Source organism: Cuculus canorus, chromosome 2, assembly GCF_017976375.1.
Source record: "Cuculus canorus isolate bCucCan1 chromosome 2, bCucCan1.pri, whole genome shotgun sequence".
Taxonomy (NCBI): Eukaryota; Metazoa; Chordata; class Aves; order Cuculiformes; family Cuculidae; genus Cuculus; species Cuculus canorus.
In genome coordinates this window covers 115,051,524-115,067,781 of record NC_071402.1, presented here as the reverse complement: position 1 = coordinate 115,067,781, position 16,258 = coordinate 115,051,524, and the positions used below count along the sequence as shown (strand labels likewise).

At 39.2% G+C, this 16,258-nt stretch overlaps 1 protein-coding gene across 3 annotated transcripts in view; it reads left to right on the top strand.

Annotated features, from left to right (window-relative positions):
• CPNE4 (copine 4) overlaps positions 1-16,258 on the top strand; it is a 229,275-nt gene that overhangs the window by 13,988 nt on the left and 199,029 nt on the right. The window lies entirely within an intron of this gene.

Genomic DNA, 16,258 nt, shown 5'->3' with positions numbered 1-16,258 from the left:
AACACAATCTCTTATTGATTGTGGTTTCCTTGGCTTAATGATGATATAAGTCAGACCACAAATTCAGTTTCGTTAAACTGATTCTGATGTGACCTCTCCCTGGCTCTGATAGCAAAGAACTTTTGTCGTGTGGATTTTGTGCTGTTTGTATGTTTGTTTGTTTTTTAACTGAGCATGAATACTGTAAGCAGAAAAGCTTAAAATAAGGTAGAAGTTCAAGTCACTCATGTTGAGGTAGAGAAAAAATTAGTACATAGCTAAGAGCTTATGAGTAAGTGAAGGATTGGTGTTAAATGTTCTTAATAGACATTTGGTGGGAGGAAAACAAAGGAGCTGACCTCTGTGGAAAACTTAAAGCATTAGCTGTCAGTATAAAATGTCTTGTGAGCCTTGTAAAGAACAAGGTAGTTGCATTTGTTTTGTTTGGTTCATAATCGGCCATGGAGAGTAGGTTACCAGGATGCCTGCTGTGGAGTGACAGAGGGTTTGGAGTGGAGATGTTGAAAGCTATTGATAAGGGTGGAGATGGATGGAGGTGCTCAGCCCCTTGCAGGAAGCCCTACCTGAATTGTCTCTTAGTACCTACTTGTCTCTATGTTTGGTCTTACATGGTTGGTGAGTATCTGAATGGGCCCTTTGTGGCAGTTCCCACAGTGAAATCCCTTGTATTACCAAGGTGTGATTGTCCTTTTTTCATTTTTTCCATATTGAATGACCTGTGGGGTTTCTTTGTAAGTGCTTTGGGTAAATGTCTTGAAGCTATATGAGGATGCTGTCTTAAATAGTTTGCTAGATCATATTTGATGCTTGCAAGCATCCAGTCATATTCCCAAAGATGCACTCGGACCTTAAATAGCAAAGATTAAGCAAGCTTTGATCATAAGTATTTAGCAACGTAGGTTTCTCTGATGTCACTTGAGACTGTCTCTGTGCTGCACTAGTCACTACCCAGGTATTAAGGGTACAGAAAAACAGGTTTGTGGGGGGCTCAGAGAACTATATGACTTCTTTTTTCTACTAATTAGAAAAGGAGATGATCAGAACAGCGAGAAAGAAGGACGCTTAAAAAATCAAATCTGAAATCAAACCTAATTCTAGAATTATACATGTAATCCATTGACCTGGATTAAAGCATGTTTTTTTCCTAGCTTCCATGTCAGGAAACATTTGCCTTTACTTGCAGGTTAGGTGAATAAAGTGTTTTGTTTCTTTGGCTCCTTAACCAAGTAACTGCAAATGCCTGTTGGATTTGTTCTGGTACAAATCTTCATCTAACTAGTTTTTTTGTTTTGAAAGAAAAATGAACATTTTTCTTGAACGTTTAGGATGGTGAAATTAAATATTCTTTCCTTGAATACAAAATTTTGTTTTCATCTGAAGTAGTTTACATAGCATCAGAAAACATAAGTGTCATTGAAAAAACTAAACAGCAAGAATTGCCTGTCCTTTGTTGTGTAGGCCAGTGGCTTGAGCACTTTCTGTGGGTTGAGGTAAACTTTCCTTTTTCTGTAAAATGGTGGTACTGAAGCTGGGCCAGAGGACCAAAGCATCATCTGGCTTCCCTGCTTAGCCAGATCTCGTAATGAAAGGAGGTGCAGCGCCTCTGGCTTCAGCCTGGTTTTGTGTCATAGTGGAGTCCATCCCTTGCAGGGGCCCACTGTAGGAGAGACCAAGGCAGCATCAGTGAATTGGATTAACAGCACTAATGTTGGGAAGGAGAGAGGAAAGCCTTTGAATCCTGTAGATTAGAGGAAGGACTTAAACCTCTATCTCAGCCAGGGCCAATGTCCTTTGAACGAAAGGAGCTGTTAATAACTCTTCACTGTAGATTGTCATTCCATTTTTACTTGAAAGCACTTAGCAAAGTGAGGGGAAATCACAAATAACAGTGTGGCAGAGAGACTGAAACTCTGGGGTTTTGAGGTTGTTTTTCCTAATAAACATTTTGATAGCTCTCCCCCCATCCAGTTCAATTTGATTGGAAACACTGAACAGTATTGCTATCGCACAGGGTATTACTGGCTGCCAGGAAAAGTGGTGACTCAGCTTTTGCTGCTTCTGTTTCTGTAGGGAAGAAGAACTTAAAGCATTTTGGGGAAAGGAGGGTTCAGGTGCGAAGGACAGCTGGACAGCATTGCAGGGTAACAGGTCTATATTCACTCCCTGTCATAGTCTCTCTTAGGTGAGGTGTGCATTTGGGAGCAGGTTTTAACCACCTGGGAAGGAAGAGGCAATATAAAAGGCTGAAGCTGGAAGAAAAGGAAAGGAAGATTACAAAGAAAAACTGCCTTAGAAGTGACGGTCTAACCAGCCTGTGGTTCTTACACGTGTTGAATAGCATTCGTCCTCTGTGCCTTGGTGAATGAATCACAAATATTGCTGCTGTGCTTTTTCAGATCCTGTATAAAGAGGGGGAGTAATGCTACTCCAGTTCTACTGACTGGGAACCGAGGGAGAGCGGAGTTATGTCATTTGTCTGCAATGATATAAGGAATCTGTGGCAGTGAGGCACCAGAAGAGAGGTATTTGGACTTCCATTCCAGCACACAATTATAAGCAATTTCCCCAAAAAAACATTTATGCAATATTTTGTGTGTATTGGAGAAAAAGAGTAGAGAGGTTGATATCAAAATTCTGATTAATTTCTGTTCAAACAATTTAAGTGATAGGCAGAAATAGTTGCTTGTGATATTTCAATAGTGCAGGCATCCTTCTGGTACTTGTGGAAAAATTGCTATTTATGAAGAGATTTAGAGCTATTTCTCTTCCATGAGCTATTTACTTCTTCAACTGAGTGAACATCTATTAAGTATTCATTCTAAGTAAAATACCCTCCAGAGTCAATTTAGGTGAACTGCAGTACCTCTTTCTAGACCAAAAATGGCTTTGCATAATGCATGTAGAAAAAACTATTAAATTAATTTTTCTATTCCTATTAGCCTTTATATGTTGAGATTAATTTTGGAGGGTTTTTTATGAGGGAGTACGGAAGGAGGGAAGAGAGCTCCTTTGTCACCTACAGAAAGGGACAGTCAGAGCTTTAGTGTGTAAGGGCTTTTTTCTAATAATGTCTTCAATTTTGTTATCCTTTTTAAGTTGAATATGTTATCATGGCTGCAAACTACCACACTCCCATTGTCATAAACAGTAGTCCAATAACTTTTAGAGCTTTGGCATTTTCCAGCCTGGCAGCCAAATGAATGTTTGGAATTATATTGGAGACCGTGACTTAAATCTTGTTGCAATACACAGCCTGTCTTTTACTTCAAATGCTGTATATCGTTTTTAAAACCAAATGCCTGCAGCAGTAGATGGTGTTTGAGAACTAGCATCACCTTGGATTACTGTTTGAGAAGACAAGCATCTGCTTTGGGTTGGAGGTCCAAAGCAAGAGGTGGATAAACTGTGCAGCTTGCTGAGCTGAAAGCTTGGGTGGTAGGAGGGAGGACGATGCAGGCAAGGCCTGCCTAGAGATGTGTGAGACTTGGTGGGAAAATTGGAGAGACTCGATTCATGTTCTGGGTTGGGTGGTGGTTGGAAAGGGTCTGTGATCTCCTAGCTTAGCCTGACACCATTGTTACTCTCTCTTACAAGTTCAGCTTTTTTTACGTGTAGGTGTTACGAGGTATTTTAAACCCTGATGTTTGAAACCTAGCTGTTAAGGGTCAGGTCGTTAAGTGACATAAAGAATTGTGGTACATCAGGCTTGGGGAAATATCACTACTGGATGGGACCATATTTCCCTCAGAGATTATACAAAGGTTTTAACAGGTCTGATACTCCTGTGCAATGTCCTAACATTTTTTTTACCAGTATGTTTTAAGGAGACAACCCCAAAAAATATCATCTGGGGACTTTGTTCAAGGATTCCTTGTTCATTTAAGTGTGTTAATTCAACTTTAAATTATTCAGCACTGCAAGCAGGTAGGGGAATACCAGTAAATGGTAACATTACATTTGTTGCTATGCTTGTCCAGTAAAGCTAATATTTATCTGTACTTCTGTGAATCCCCTCCTCATGTCTTCCAAATAGTATCGGCTATTTCCAAGTTTAGGAAGGGGATGCAGGCTAACAATACCAGGTTCTAAACTCTTTGACTAAGAGGGTTTACAGGGTACTGTGAATTAGGCAAGCCATGCTAGCTCTTCATATTTATGCTCTGAAATTGCCCGTGCCATGTTGCTAGTGAGTGCTTCTCTACAGCCCTGCAAGCAGAATAAGAATATTCTGATCTGCTTCAGTCTAAATGTGTGAGACGACTTTAACCTGGTTTGCATGTGGTAGTGGGTTTGAGTTACCCCGCTCACTGGGCTGGAATGAGATTAGAGAGTACTTTGTACCACCAGAGCCATAGCGAAGGGACAATGACAAGTAGCATAGCTACAGAAGACATCTTTGTAGGGTCTTTGATTTGTTGCCAGTTCATATATTTTACATCAATACAGGTTAAAGAGGTTAAAATCTGTAAAAGTACTTGAGGAGATCCAGACTATACTAGCATGTTTGGTTTGGTTTATACCTGCTGTGACCCTGATAGAAGAGTTATTACATTTTGGTCTTCCAGTAGTGTCTTTTCAGTGTAGACAAAGGCACAGTGTTGATTCCTCATCGAGCTTTGATTGTTTTAAAAATATCTGCTTAAAAAGAATCCACTCTTGACAAGTAATGCAGCATTAGCTTGCTATAATTCTGAGTGAAGCTGAACAAGTTTTAAGCTATTTTCAAGGAGGTAGGTCTATGTAAGAATGATTTATCTCTGCGAACATCCAAAATGTGCAGCCAAGCATCTTCTCAAGCTGAGGTCCCAAAATGGCTAATTACTGTGGTGGGTCTTTTTGGTTTGGTTTGGGTTTTATTTTTTTCTCCACCCTGTGGACTATACTGTACTGGTAGTATTCTGGCAGTGAAACCACAGTTTGCAGTTAAAAATGCAGTGGTTTTTTTATTTTCTACTTGTTTTCTCACAAGACACTTTTGCCGTCTATCTTTCTTTATAGGATACTCAAGTGGGACCCTAGGAGCCATATTTTCCCACCTAAAAGTCAATTTTTTTTCTCAACAGCAAACAGTGGCACAGTATTTAAAGACACATACGAGTGGTAAAAGAGTTTTTAGTGTTCTATTTTTCTCCTCCTTTCCTCTTATAAAGTACTGCAAGCACACTTTAAAGTAGCAGCAATCTACAAATGTTTTTGAAATAATTTCTTAAAATTTCTAATACTTTCATATTTTTATATTTCTATATATTAGCTATGTTATTAAAAAGTGTATTTAAAGCAAGAAGTAGTGGATCTCTTGGCAAAATAATTTCAAGCTCATATCCAAAAAAAGAATATACTGAAGTGCTTTTGTAAACCAGTTATTAAAAACTGAGCATACTCGGTAAGCCAGAGGATTGCAGTAAAGTGTTCGTTTTCATAATGTGAGTATTTAACCTTTGGAGGCACTTACTGTGGATGTAGTGAATCCATTGTTATTTTAAGTCTGATTCATAATTTCTGTCTTTTTAAAAGTTTGTCCTGTCACTCAGTGATAAATCATAGGCTTGCTTTAAAACTAAAGTGTAACATTATTCACTTTCTGGTGCAGCATATCAAACTTCTTGTTCACAGTGATGCTTTCTGCCCTTAAAATGAGAATCTGGTTGCAGAATCAGGGCTTCAAGCTGCCTTTTTTTTTTTTTTGTCAGGCATTTGGAAATCTATGTATGTTGTATTGTACCTTTGTTACAATGCACTCGTCTGCTTGAATCGTATCTGGGTTTGCTGTAATTAATATGCCTAGTGGTTTTCCACAGTTAAGAAAAACTCTTGCAGATTGTGGGGGGAAATCAAGTTGAAGAAAAGCTCAGTATGTCAGTACATTGCAGTGCTTAGGTGTTGCTCTAGGGGAGATCTGATGATTTAGCAACAATGATATAAAAAACCAGAAAACAATGTCTACAATGATTTGTTTTCTCATCTATGGCAGTCATAGAAACAGATGCAAGAGTCTGTATTTCTGTTCTCTACTCTCTTACTGTGTCTACGGTAAATTGAATAATAAAGTGTGAAAATAGGTCTCCCCTAAAGACTACTACTTTGTAATGCGACAGGAGGTTGGTGGATATGCATAAATATGTGTATGTGTGTATATTTCCACCATGTTTTCTTGACACTTTATTTCAGAAGTGTTTCTGCAACTCTGTTCTCTAGTCCTTGTGCTTGGCTGAATACACCAAAGTCAAGTGAGCCTACCTCAGAGTCAGCATTGTTTTTGGAACTGTGCCACACAAGGGAAGATGGAAGTGCCAAAGAAATCTTTATATATGTTGCCATCAAAGGTTTCTAAAACATCACGGAAACAAACATGTTTTAAGTCAGGTTTCTTTGAAGGGTGTGTTGAGGTGGGGGGGAAGGGCACTACTTGTTCACTGTGTTATACATGTCAGTGGTGTCCCATTTTAGGCTTTCCCTGACCTGAATCTGTCATCTGTAAGAAAAGGCTGTTTTAAAGTGCATGGAGTCTACAGAGTGTTTTTCCTGGCCTCTCCACTACGTCATTTAATTTTCTTTTATGTTAATGGGTGCAAGTAAAGTACAAACGGCATACATACTGTAGTAGCTGAATAAATGTTGTGGCTGGTAGATGTCTTAAAAAGAAAAAGAAGTTTTAAGGACACTTTCTTTGGAAGATAGTAGTTTGCCAGTCTCGGGTATTGTAGCCCTGTCAGATGCTGCTCATGAATTAGAAAAGGCAGTGGGAGAGCTGTTAAAAGGACGAATTCTAAAAGACGGAATATGTACAAGATTAATTTTGAATATTGCAGTAGAGCTCTGCTGTAGGTCACTGGTGGTTGAATGAAGGCTCGTGGTTTTGTGTACTGGAGTGAATTTGCTGGTGCCAGGAGCTCCATGTGCATTTCTGTAAGAGGCTGCAGAAGGGAGTTTGTAGACTACGTTAGCTGGCAGCAGGCAGAATAGGGCATGCTTGCCTGTACCTGAAGCTCTGCACTGAGGGATGTGTGGCTATGGCTGGTGGCGTACCAGGAAGCTACTGCTGGATGTGGTATTTAAAGAACCTGGGGTACAGTAATTCTTGAATGAAACAAAGCAACTAACTCTCACTCATGAAAGTGTAGGGATTTGCTGTTCTAACCAACCACCCCCCCAAACATCAACCAAAGGAAAAAATCCTCCCCCAAACCTGCATTTCTTCTGAATTGTTTCCGTCTTCCTTCTTCCCTTGTTCTTGCTTTGGCTTCTCCTCCAGAAAATCTGCAATTCCCTTTGCAGAAGAGATGAGTGCGAAAGACCAATGAGTGCCCTCGATGACCCTGTCAGATGGGCACATGAATGCCTGTTATATGTCATACACCACCTTCTTAGCTCTGTGCAGTATTTAAATGGCATGCTCTGAATGCCTCTGTTGCTGCTTTCTCATCTGGTCTCATTAAAAGTACATATAGATAATGATCATAGAATATTATGTGGCTGGTACAGTAACAGTTGTTACTAATGCGCTGTTCCTAATACTGTTGAATTGCATTGCCTCTAGATTAGCAGTCAAGAGAATTGGCTTCTAACTCACACAGTAATAGGTTTCTCAGTGTGCTCATGCCTGAATTGACTTTTTTTTGGCACTGGCAGAGCATTGCCTGCTTTGCAGCCTTATTGTCAGGGCATCTATAAGTTGGAAGTGTGGAGGATTTGAAAATGAGGGTGTGGAAATACTGGTATGAATACTTAAAAGTAGTAGAAGAAAATTTCCAGAAGGTCCTTGGTTTACCCTATTTCCTCCACCTGAAGCAGTGCCAGTGCATCTCTGAAGTGCATCTCTGAAGTGCTGGTGTGGTGGGTATCCATCCCAGCAGGTACTGTCCTTTTAAAGGAAAGGAAGTGTATGGCTATCATACTTTCCATTCAGTCTATGTGCATGCTTTCTGAGTTCAAGTTCAGCCACCTCTAACTCACTCATGCAAGTCCTTTTGATTAGTTAATTCATTGCCCTTATTGAATGTCATTCTGAAATTAAAAGGCTGGTGCATAAACGCTTCAGCGTAGGACCTTTGCTGGGCCTATTTATTGAGCAGCCCAGTCCTTTTAATCAAGTTACTGAATTGCTCTGTTCCATCAAGTATGATCTGGTCTCCTGAGTCTCAAGGAACTTGGTTGCTGGAAAAGGAAAATGTTAAACTTATTCTAATTTAATAAGCTATGTTCAGAAAAGGGTAAAATTGCTATTTAGGTAAGTAGATAATGAGAAAACAATTTTTAAAGAAATTAAGTCTGCAGATATGCTCTGGCAATTTTTCATGGCAAGTTTAAGTATTAAGGTGGCACAGTTTTCAAGGTTTTGATTTATGTGGCTGATTTTACAGTTCTGCTTTACTCTGTAGAATAAGGTAAAGTGCTGTGCAAAAGCCATCCAGGGAAGTTTATCTGTTGTGGTTATTTGAGACTGCACTCTTAGCCCAATAGACTGCAACACAGAGGCTGCACATCCCTTTAGAGGAAAGGGAATGATGTTGTCTGCTTGGCGCTATGAAGAATGGAAAAAAACCTCCTGCTGAAACTCCTAGATGAGAGATAGAATAGATGACTAGGATTAAAAAAGATACCCATGGATATAAACCACGAAATAAAAAGACGCTGCAAGTCACAATAAAGTCTCCGACTCCCTGCTTCTGTAAACACCGTTTTATAAATACATACTGAAACTGGACTGTGAAATCGCCCACTGTGGCTAAAGTTATTGCAGTGTTACAGTATTAGATTGGAAGTACCACATTCCTGAGAGTTCAAGTGGTAAATTCATATGTGGCGTGCAAAATTGAAGGTTCAAAATCAAGAACCATCTTTTCAGCATATCATTTGGAGGATGTATTTTATTCCTCATCACCAGTTTTAATCATCAGGGTGATTAAAAAACCCCAAAACAATGAAAAAATAAACCACAAATAGGATATGGTGATTTGCTGAAGTTCTGTTAGGAAGTTTGAAGTTCCAAATCCTCTTCCGCTGACCTGTAATTCAGAACAACCTTCCCTGATCTAAGCTAATGCTAATAAAAAAAGCTAGTAGCAAGCATCTATGGCATTAGATACTTGTGTGATTCCTGTATCTTCATTTGTGCAAATCAGTGAGAAACTAGGCACCAAAATGGTGTGGAGCTGCCCCTAACTCTGTATTTAGTGGTTTTATTTTTTATTTTTTAAATCAATTAACAGTTACTCTAAGCTAATTGCATCAAAGTTCTACCTCGGCCAGAAGTGAGGCATACATTGTTGCACTTTATGCTGTGACCATAAGAAAAGGTATATGCTAAGTATAGGAGCAAAGCAGATCAACTGCAATATTGATAACCAGTTGCAGAAGTTATTTCTTGTTTAACTTGTAGAAAGAATGTGAACTATTGCAAGCAATGTGCAGCTTTATTTGATGGACTTCTTAGAATTGCTTCAGCTGGTTAACTGTCTTGGAGACTACCATCCTTTTGGGGGACTGTACTGGTGCTAGCATGCTGGAAGGTTTAAAATGACCTAGAACTTCCAGAAGACCCAGATCAGAATAGGCAAATTAAATTAATTATGTCAGGAGATTGTGTTGAGTTGCAAAAATCTATTTAGCAGCTTCTCTTCAAACAGTGCATAAAAGGAGGAGGAGCTCTGCTTTAACTTGCTATAGAGACTTCCATCTTAGCTCTGTGATCTTGTAGATCAATCTGTTAAAGTAACTTTAGAAGCATTTAATTACTAAAGGCATCTATATTGAAGTTATTTTCTATCTATGCCTGCCTAGCCCCTCATTCTTGCCTTTCTGCTATATTTAAGTATGAACAGCACCTATTAAGTCCCTTTATAGAGTGCCTGAAATAGAGCTGACAGGGAACTGATTTTCCCGTTTTCTCAATTTTCACTGTGACTCTGAGGTCTGATAGGATAGAACTGGCAGAACAGAAAAGATGTAGTCTCCTCAAAGTTAATTCCAACCTCATTTTCTGAAGGTGCTTTTATTTAGAGAATATTTGGTGTGTGCTTGTTTTCCATCAGCCTTTCTTGAATGCAAATGCCTGGATAAACGTTCTGGTAATCCTAATTTAGTTATTTAGCCAAGGATGATAATTAAGCCTTGTCTGCTTTAAAACCTCTCGTATTATGCAGGCACATGTGGCTGAATAATTGATCTGGAAAGTAAACAGGAAACCTCAGCAAGTGGTGTCACACGGTGAGAAGACAAAAATATATCTGCTTACAGACAGTGTAGCATCATCGCGATGTCTTATGTGAAAGCCAATGCAAACTTGACAAAACCAGGAAAGTACATGGCTTTACCCCAGAGCTGTGTATAAGCATATACCTTTTCTTTCCAATGCTTTTTAAGCCATGTTTTTAAGAGTGACTATAAGGTGAAAGCACTTTGTTCGGTACTGTTTCTTGATGTGACTTTGTAGTAAAGAATTGAGTATTCCAATTTTTGTTATTAGTAGGTCTAAAATGTTAAGTATTTTCTAAGTCAGATTTAATTTAAAGGTATGGTGGTCATGGATGACAGCCTGTACTTTATATAGGCTTATGTAATTCACTGACTTCACAGGTCGGTTGCTAACTCCTCCTTAGTGAGCAACAGACAGTTATATTCATAGCAAATTCAAACACCAGGAAAAGAATCAATAAACTTTTTGTATTGTATTTTGGATTTTTAGTAAAAGCCATTGGGAGTACTGCATAATGCTAACAAGCATATTCTGTATAACAACTAGATAAGAAATATTCTTAATGTGATCAGAACTATTGATCTTTCTGAAGCTTATGCATTTCTTGAATGATGTTCCTTGAAGATACTGAATTACTTTTTGAAGGACACTTTTGAGGATCATGGTGTTTGGTTGGTTGGTTTTGTTTTTTTTTAATACTATTCATATCATCATATGCATAGAGGATTTAAATTTCTTGCAGAAAGAATTAAAGCCATTGTGCATGCAAGTCTGTGAAGAGCCACGTAATCAAAATATTAATAACACTGCTGAGTGTTTTCTGAACAGAACAATTAGGATAAAATAGGGCAGGGTCTGTTTGAAAGTACCAACTTTCTGTGCATGTTTTTAAAGGCAAATTCGGAAAACAAACCTGTCATCAACCACAGACTGCTTCACAAGCAAAATGGTTCTGAAATTTTAGAATTAGGCTTTTAGACTCTTAAAATATTCCCTTCTTTGGGTTTGACTAGATGATCTCCAGAGATTTCTTGTAATTTTAAGTTGCTCTGACTCTGCACCTTTTTTTTTCCTCTGTCCAAAAGTACTTGGTAGACTTAATTTCAAATAATTTTGTTTTCCATTAAATTCTGTTTGTGAAGAATACACTGCTTATTTAGAGCAAGCGGTTGCTTTCTCCCGACAATTACTATTAATTGTGAATGGAAAGGTACAAATTGAAGGAGGGCTGTGCTGCTAAAAAGTGTCAGTGCTGTGGGTGTATGATCAGAAGTTAAGATGAGATGACGCTTGCATCAGCTATGAAAAGAATTCTGTTGTTTGGCATAGATTTGCTTGAAATGAATGGCAACTCTATCAGCATTTTTTGGCCCTGTGCTTTTTTAGTCTTTTATATGACTCATAAATTCACTGGAGTCTAACAGAAACCTCTCTTTTGAGAGTTATTTCTATACAATACAACTGTAGTGTAACATCCCTAACTTTGTAGTTCATTTTTGTATTGAAAATGTAACCCCACTGTTGACATGTTATTAAGGTTTCTGCACTCAAAGGTCAGTTCCCCTGGAGTCTCCTTTCGTCTGGAAGATGGCATATATTAAAATTTTATAACAGTTCCCATTAGTTCCAATCCTATGAGCCTGGGATCAATCTGGCTGCCCTTCTTCATAGTCTGTCAAGTGCAATAAATACCTTAGGTGAGCAATAAACAGATTGGAATTAGAATCTTCTAAGCAGGACTTATTTGCATAAAGGTTTAAACCTGGCCATAGTTGTGCTGATAAAGCTCCTTTCACTTCAGGTGAAAAAGACTGCTAATGCATTCACATATAAAACTGCTTATCTTACAGATACAGTAAATATGGGTGAATGTGGTGCAGGGCTACACTTTTAGCCACAATTTCTTTCACTCCACAGTGTGCTCTTTGTACAGAAGCAAGAAATAAATAATCTTCTCTTAATGTTATATGTGAATAGATAACTTCACCAGGGTTTCAAAAGCAAAAGTCTTCCAGAAAAGCATTCTTCCAGTCCCAAGAATGGTATCTGTCTTTTCAACTTCTGTCTCCATGTCTTTGTTTGGGATTTGCTCTTCTCTTCGGTCAATGTAGCACCTGGGAGAGCTAGAATTGGAGCATCCCTCACAGCTATTAGGAAGGGAATCCAGAATATGCTTGCTTGAATTTGTGTGTGAGAGGACTGACCTGGCTAGTCTGTGGTAGGCTTGTGGGTTAGTGGCATCGGTGGAAGTGAAACTGAGTGCCAAGGCTGGAGTTCCTATTGTCCTTCAGTGACTGTCAGAAGAGGGTACTGAATAAACATCAGGGACTGAAAAACTGAATTTCAGGTGTTTCCATCAGAAAACTTTAGATAAGGACAAGGCAATTTTTTCCCTACAGACTAACGCAATGGTTTGGTGTCTTTGGATGCCGTTATGCCCCTGGACATTATTATGTGGATAATAGGATTAGCTTAAAACTCGGAGAGAATCACTGAATTCATATTTTCAGTGTGCTGTTTTGCTCAAACAGCATGACTTTTCATAATAGATTGCATTTTTTTAAACTATCAGACAGTGTCCTGCTAAGTTTATTGATGAATGCAGTGGATGAAATGTAATATTAAGAGAAAAAATACCACATCATCTAACAAACAAATCACAGTTTTCTTTAAATCTCCCCTTGTCATGGTCTCTTTGAAGCATGCTGCAACATATCTTTGAGAACTAATATTACAGCTCACTGAGTGAATGAGGAAGATCTGTCCTCTTGGCCAGCCTTTTAACAGGGAGAATGCTGCCAAGGGACAAACCTCCATGATGAAAATATTTGGATGAGCTGCTCCTTTCTACTTCTGTAAAAAAGCTGAACTGTCAAATACCTTAACACTGAAAAGAGCTATGGGTTATAGTGCAGTTGTGAAGGGCTTAGATAGCTCCGATCACCACCATTTGATCTGATGTGTGCTCCACTGGGACTGATTGATCACAAAGTGTTTCTAGTGGATAAGTGTATGAACTGGTCTGAGAAGTACTGATGGAGCTGCCAGGTGCCATTACAGAAGCTTGTGACAATTCCAGCTTTAGGTGACCCTGTGCTCTTATATAATGTGATTGCTTGACTCACTTGGGGGTTATATTTGGGGTAGTTTTTTTGGTTTGCTTTGGCTTGATTTGGGGTTTTTTTTGGAGTTAGAGGAGAGGGAAACCAGGTATCTTAACAGCTTTCTCACTTCATGCAGGTGTTGAGTTTGCCCAGAAAAAAAACCAAAGTGACTTCTGTCTTACTTCTCCACTTTCAGTGTCTGTATGTAACTCCAGACCTGCAATCTTGTGTTCTCAAGGATAAATGAATAATTAAGAAAACCCAAAGAAAGAATGTGGATTAAATTAAGCACCTAATTTCTTCAGAATATGGAGAGTCTTTCAGTTTCCTGTGCAGACTGATGGGTCACATGAAATTTTTTCAGACAGTAATACCAGCAGAAGTTCATCTTGGTAGATGCTGAAAGTGAGTTTAAATGTTATTTTAAAGAATGAAAGTACTGATAAGCTCCAAGAGGTTGGTTGTCTTCTGATATGTCAGGTGGAGGAAACAAGTGCCTCTCTTAATGTGGGCATAATCTGATGTTAGCCTAAAACTTAATTTTTTTTTTTCAGAATGTTTATTTTCTTGTTGCAGATTTCACGAAACTTTGTCTTCGGGACCTATGATCTTAAAGAAACTGAGACGCTTTTTTTTAAACCCCTTTACTCTGAAGGAAAGGCCATAGTGCCAATTATTATTAAGGTCGTCTGACAATTCTCACTACAATACTCCATTTCTTACCGACTTTGATAACTTTTATGCTGGAATTTCTGTTCCACACCATATGCAAGCCAAAACATCACTCAAGTAAAGTTCCACAAAAGTGACATTTTTATGTGCTTACAATAAAATACAGTGGTCTTTTCTTTGAACAAGGCTAGATTTTCTGTGTTGTAGATGACAGAATCGAAATTTGTCAGCGTTTAAATCTTCTGTTTCAAAGAATATCAGCTAACAAGAGGTCTGTATAAGAACTGCTGTAGGCTAGACTGGAACCCATCAAATCTGAATCTTTGTTGAGTCTGCTGGGGTACATCATAGCTCGGAATGCTCACCAGGCTGTGAATGTGTCTTTGGTTCAGCTCAATGTGCTCTGCTGAGCACTACAAGGTTGGGTCAGGTGTTGTGTACAAAGTGGCTGCTTCCACTAGAATCCAGCTTGTCTACTTAATAGAATCATAGAATAATTTGAGTTGGAAGGGAACTTTAAAGGTCATCTAGTCCAACCACCCTGCAGTAAGCATCTTCAACTAGGTCAGGTTGCTCAGAGCCCCATCCAACCTGACCTTGACTATTTCCAGGGATGGGGCATCACTACCTCTCCAGGCAACCCGTTCAGTGTTTCTCATTGTAAAAAAAGTTCTTCCTTATATCTAGTCTGAACCTATGCTCTTTTTGTTTAAAACCATTGCACCTTGTCCTATCAGAACAGGCCCTACTAAAAAGTCTGCCCTCATCTTTCTACAAGTACTTTAAGTATTTCATTTTAAGTACTGAAAGGCTGGAATAAGGTCTCCCTAGAGCCTTCTCTTATCCAGACTGAATAACCCCACTTTTCTTAGCCTCTACTCACAGGAGAGATATTCCATCCCCCTGATCGGTTTTGGGGCCCTTCTCTGGACCTGGCAGGTCCATTTCTCTCCCATCCTGAGGACTCCAGAGCTGGGTGCAGTAAAAACAAACAAAAAAAAAAAAACCCAACCGAAATGAGCGCTCCCTCACTCCCCCTCCAATAAAAACCCCCAAACAGTTACTGAAAGCAAATCTTTCCTCTGACATGTGGTTATTGCTCCCATATGTCTGTTGCAAATTTACTGTAAGGGTCTGATCTACTTTCTCAAAGTGCAGCAGCTCTGTTAGGAGTAATACTCTTACGTAAGCTGCTGCAGTGCCTTGGTAAGTGAGAGAAGGCTCCAGTTGGGAGAGCCACTGTAATCCTGCAGGAATGCCAGGAAAATGCCACTCTGTAGCCATAAAATTATTTTAACTGAGTAGATAGTTCGAAAGGGATACTTTATGTAATGGATATTTGTCTCTCTCCCCTGTATTTGCAGAATGTCCGTGAAGAAGGTGGTAATATTCTTAGTGTATTTGCTGTTCAATAAAAATAAACTACCAAAAATGTTCTTCAATAAATATTGATTTCCATTTTTATTGCATGCTTGTGATCGGCCAGCGAGTGATATTTCTTCCTTCTGATTTGACCTTATATGAACAAAATCTCATGGAAAGAGGGCTTTCTCTTTGAGTGGCATTTAAAATGCATCTTTTAATAAAGTTCTGTCCATCGTTGCTCTGAAGGGGAAATGCAGAGAGATTTCTTCTCATTTCTGTGTGAAGATGGGAGGGCGTGGTGTTGTTAAAATCATCGGTAGTAGTTATCGCCCCTTTTTGGAGCATCTGCAGACTTTTTGCGGGTAAGTGTATTGGATGCATTTGACTCAGCAATCCATATCTACTTCTGTCTTTCTCTCGCCAGCTAAATGAATCCTGTCCCAACTAAAAAAGCATCTCTTTGTGTTGGAGACTGAGAACGTTATTGCCACACTGTGAGCATCCTCTGTGTTCCACCTCTCGTCCATTAAATCTCATTCTAGAGCAGCAGACTCAGCTGTCCGTAGCTGGCAATGTGAGTGACATTGCTGTGCTGCCAAAAGGTTGGGAAGCTGGCCAAAGTAAAGACCAGACAGAAGTGCTGTGGTAAGTTTGGCAAAGAAAAATAAATACAAGGGGAAAGTCAGAGGCAGACAGTTTTGGAAAAGGTTTAATGTGAACTGCTGCTTATTGTGTTATTTTGAGGGGGAATGCTAGTTTCTGTCTTCTCAGGAGTCTCAGTCCTGCAGCATGTTAAGTGTCTGAAGCCCTACTAAGGGGATACTTGGGGACAGGAGTACCTTGCTAGTTCACAACCACTCTCCAATGGTCTCTGTCATTTCCTTTCCTCTTTCATGGCATTTGTGGTCTTCCTTGACCGTGC